At 68.3% G+C, this 4389-nt stretch overlaps 1 gene segment (V, D, J or C); it reads right to left on the bottom strand.

Annotated features, from left to right (window-relative positions):
* Positions 1–272: 272 nt before the first annotated feature.
* On the bottom strand, positions 273–2025 carry LOC311188026 (immunoglobulin heavy variable 2-5-like; the record flags this gene model as incomplete). The annotated part of the segment is given in 2 exons: positions 1945–2025; positions 273–566 (listed from the first exon to the last, which is right to left on the bottom strand).
* Between the last annotated feature and the right edge of the window lie 2364 nt (positions 2026–4389).

Consider the following 4389-nt stretch of genomic DNA (forward strand, 5'->3'; position numbering starts at 1 on the left):
CAGTCCTCCCCGTGGCCGCCCCTCCTCACCCTCCGCTGGTCAGAGGGGTCTCCCGCAGGACTGGGGTCCCCTCCCCGAGGCGTCGCTGCTGGCCTGAGTTTCCCCGGGGCTGAGGGCCACCCGGAGGGAGGAAGGGAGGCTGTGCTCTGGGCTCCCCAGACTCCAGGCCAGGCCCCGCCTCCCCGTGGGTCCTGGAGAGCAGGAGGGAAGCGCAGCTCTTCCCCCAGCACGGTTCCTGCACTGGGGCCCCCCAGGCTGTGTCTCCGTGTCACCCGCACGCAGTGGTAGGTGGCCGTGTCTGCGGGCTCCGTGCCGGCCACGGTCAGGGTCACCTGGCTTCGGGAGGTGTCCTTGGAGACGGCCGGCCGGCTCCGCAGCGATGGGTTGTAATACTTATCACCGTCCCACCAGACAGTGGCCACCCACTCCAGCGCCTGCCCCGGGCGGCGCCGCACCCAGCCCACACCCGCGTTGGAGCTGGCCAGGGAGAACCCCGAGAAGGAGCAGGTCAGCGTCAGGGTCTGCGGGGGCGTCAGTAGCCCGGGCCCCGACTCCTGCAGCTGCACCTGGGACAGGACACCTGGGGACATGGGATCCCCCGTCAGTCACCTGCACTCACAGCCCCCCACACACACCCAGGCCTGGCCCCTGAGCCCCTCACCTGGGGACGCCCCCAGCAGGCAGAGGACCAGGCCCCACCAGCTCATCTTCTCTGGACGCGGCTCCGCCTTCCCCGGGACCGGACCTGTGTGGCCAGAACCCAGCCCAGAGGTATTTGGCCCAGCCGAGAGCATTTGCATGGGGAGCCCGTCCCTACAAGTGGGAGGGCAGAGGCAGCTCCTCCTGGACGGTGCAGGCCCAGCCCTGTCCTCACACATCACAGCCTGTGAGCACATGTTAGTGGTCATGCGTGCTTGTGTGTGAAGCCGCTGCAGACACTGTGCTGAACCCCCATTTGTAATAGAGACCCCACTAACCACCGCACCAGCCCAGTGTGCCCAGAGCAGGGGGGGCTTCAGAGGGGAAGCCGTCCCCCGCAGAGCCCACTCTTGGGGTACAGGGGTCATGGGACAGTGCCTGGCCCGCCTGTGCTGGCAGGAGAGGTCAGTGGGGAGAGCTAGGCCCCCACCCCCACCCCCCGCGGGCTGGCCTGGTCCAGGGTGGGGGCCCTGGAGGACACAGCTCCTGTGCAGTCGGTGCCACCTGTGTCCAGGGGCAGATGAGGCCTGTCCCTGGCCCTGCCTGACGGCCCCCAGCACCTTGGGGAGAGCAGGGCTCTGGGTGCGCAGAGCCACCGGTCGGGGCGTCTCCGTGGCTGCTCCTCCGTGCGCTTCCCGCGGACGCAGCTGGGGCTCCCGGCTCTGACGTCACCGCGAGCTCATCATTGCTCGGTGACCACCACGTCGCATTCGCCCAGAGCTTGCTGTTGACGGTTAGTGTCTGCACGTGGCGGCCAGCGTGCGGGCACCTCGACAGCAAGCGCTGGGCCCGGGTCCTCTGCGGCTCCTCCTGGCCCGACTGCGCCTGTGACCGTGGCGCCTCCTCTCTGGGACACTCTCCGGCCGGGCAGCCAGCAGGGGCCTGCGGACTGTGGAGAGACCCCCGGTCGGCCCCCGTGGCCGCCACTGTCCACACGGAAGGTGCTGGTATCTCAGAAACCAACGAGCGGCCTGTGGAGACCTCGAGTCAGCCCCCAATGCAGCGGACACCCCAGGAGCTGGCGTGGCCCACGACGCCTGCAGGGACTGAGGGTCAAGCCTCGTCCACTCGCACAGCTCCGCTCGCCCCTCGCTGCCACCTGACCAGGGCCCGGGCTGGCTGGCAGTTCCCCCCAGAGCCCCAGCCCCACCGGGTCCCGTCTCCCGCTCCCTGCACCCTGGACCCCTCCCGGGGCCGCAGGGCAAGCGACAGGCCCCACCCAGGCACAGGATGGCGCGTCCCTACCGCGGCCCCAGCCCGGGCCTCGCCCTTGTAGCAGCCGCACCGGCCAGGCCTCTGGGCGGCTGCCGGGCTCAGGGTGTCCATGGCTCCCGCAAACACAGCCTGGAACCCGCAGCCTGAGGAGGCCCACCCCACCCGTCTCCCCGGGGCAGGAGGCGCGCACCCCCAAGCCCCGCCTCACCGCAGACGGAGGGGGCTGCTCAGGGACGAGAGCGGGTCCTGGAGGCCGCCGGGCGCCCCGACACGCAGGGGCGGGGCCAGAGCAGGGAGCGGCGGGCCGGGCTGCCCACTGCTCCTGACAGGAGCCCACAGGCCCGCCCGAGGGACCCGTCCGGGGAAAGTGGTATGAGTGGCTGGTCCCTGAGTCGGGGGTTGGAGGAAGGTGCGGCTCCTGTCCACTGCTCCCCCTGGATGCAGCGGACTCCTGTCCCCAGCCTGGGGACACTGGACAGTGCCCTCGAGCCTTAGGCCACCTGGCGCCAAGCCACCCGCCAGGTCTGTGGCCCCTGAGCAGGGCAGGGAAGGAGCAGGCCCTTCACCCTCTCCTGCGGCCTGTGCGGGACACTGCCCTGCCCTGGCTCCAGGGACACCCTTGGGCCCAGGACCCAGCTTCAGCCTGGCAGGGGCCACACATGCATGTGCGGGCATCCAGCCGCGGCTCCGCCCGGGCCCTCTCCACCCGGCCCTCAGCCTGTCCTGGCCCTTTTCTCCTCGGAGCTGCTTCTCCAGACCTGGTGGGCCGCGGACTCGAGTCTCCGGCCACATGGGGTTAAATCCTAATCCGTGTGCCGGGAGGGTTGGAACTGGCCACCGGGCGTGTCCGCCCTGAGGACACCACGGACGGGTCAGTGTCCAGATTTCAGCGATGCCCTGGGACCGACCAGATGGGAAGGTGCGGCCCGAAGACACCCCATGTCGGGAACCCCTCCCTGGCTCTCACGGTGTCGCGATGTCTCTGCCATCAGGCAGGAAATTTCCCTCGTGCATCTCCAAGCAGGAAGAGCTACAGCGATAACCCACATTGTCCCCATCGCAAAGTCGTCACGAGGCCCAGAATCCAGAATATTCTGAACAGAAACCCTCGCCCACGGCAGGGGGGGCCGCCTCGCACGTGCTCCTGCTGCTGCCCGTCCTGCAGAGTTTGTGTCTGGGCTCACACCCGCTCCCCTCACTGTGCCTCTCGCACAGAAATACACAGCCGTGTCCTCCGGCCTCAGGCTGCTCATTTGCAGATGCAGCGGGTTCTTGAGTGTTCAGCCTGTCCGTGTCCCATGGTCACCGCAGCCCTGGCTACCTGCTGAGACAGTGAAATGATCTCGGGCCCACGGACAGGCGCGTTGTTCAGAAACCGAGGTTTACTTTGACAGGAGAGATGATACACTGAGGGAGATGGATGCTGCCATTTGATTCACCTTCAAAAACCCGAGGATCCTTCAGCTGTTCTCCTGTTGATACTCACAGTTCACGCAGCCCGTGCCCAGGCCCTGCGGTGGAGGGGAGCCCCCAACACAGAACAGACCCCTGGCCCGTGTCCTCGCGGGGCGCCCATGACCTCACTGCGGCCAGGAGACCCCGCCGCGCAGGGGCGAGCGTGTCTGCAGCTGTGGTCCCGGGTGCGGCCCTGGCTCTCCCGCTCTCTAATGGACACTCTCAGCCGTGTTTAAGGACGAGCCCGGGCCCTTCAGGAGGATCGGGCGGACTTGGGGGGCTGATGCTGATGGAATCAATGTCGTCAGGGGACGCGTTTGCCGGATGGTTCCGTCCAGCTGTGGATGAGCTGACCCAGGAGACGCGGAGCAGGTGCTGGGGGACGGGAGGCCCCGGCAGAGCAGGGAGGGGGAGGGGGAGGCGTGGGACGGGCAGCAGCTCGGGGCCTGGGGAGAGGAGCAGGGCCCGTCCCAGGGAGCCGCACCTGCCCAGGAGGGAGCCGGCACACGAGGGGCCCACGCGCCCGGGGACACCGTGAGTGTCCGGGGACGGACAGCGAGTGGCCACACGAGCTCAGCTCAAGGACAGACGGGACAGGCTGTCACCCCCCGGGACCCCACGGCCCCTCCGCAGAACGTGACCGACCCCGACAGATGCCCCCGGAGCTCACGGAGACACAGACCCGGGCTCCCGCCTGGTGTGCACAAGGGGGGGAGGGGTCCCCCCAATGATGGTTGCGCCTGTGACCGCCAGCCAGTATGTTTTGAGAGAAACAAATGAAGCTTGAACCCGAGTCCTGAACTGTGGGAAACGGCAAAGCCGGGGGCGGGGGACACGGCCAGGCCAGGAGAGACGGGAGGTTCACGCAGAGCATCGGGTCAGAACATTGCTCAGGGGCTCCAGGTCAGAGACCACAGTCGTGGGCCCGGGAGGCGAGAGAGCAGAAGCTGAGGGAACACAGACGCCCGCGCTCACGCTCACGCTCACATCACGTCACACTCACGCCGCTGGGGGCGGGTG

This window comes from Talpa europaea, assembly GCF_964194135.1.
Source record: "Talpa europaea genome assembly, contig: HAP1_SCAFFOLD_120, whole genome shotgun sequence".
Lineage (NCBI taxonomy): Eukaryota > Metazoa > Chordata > Mammalia > Eulipotyphla > Talpidae > Talpa > Talpa europaea.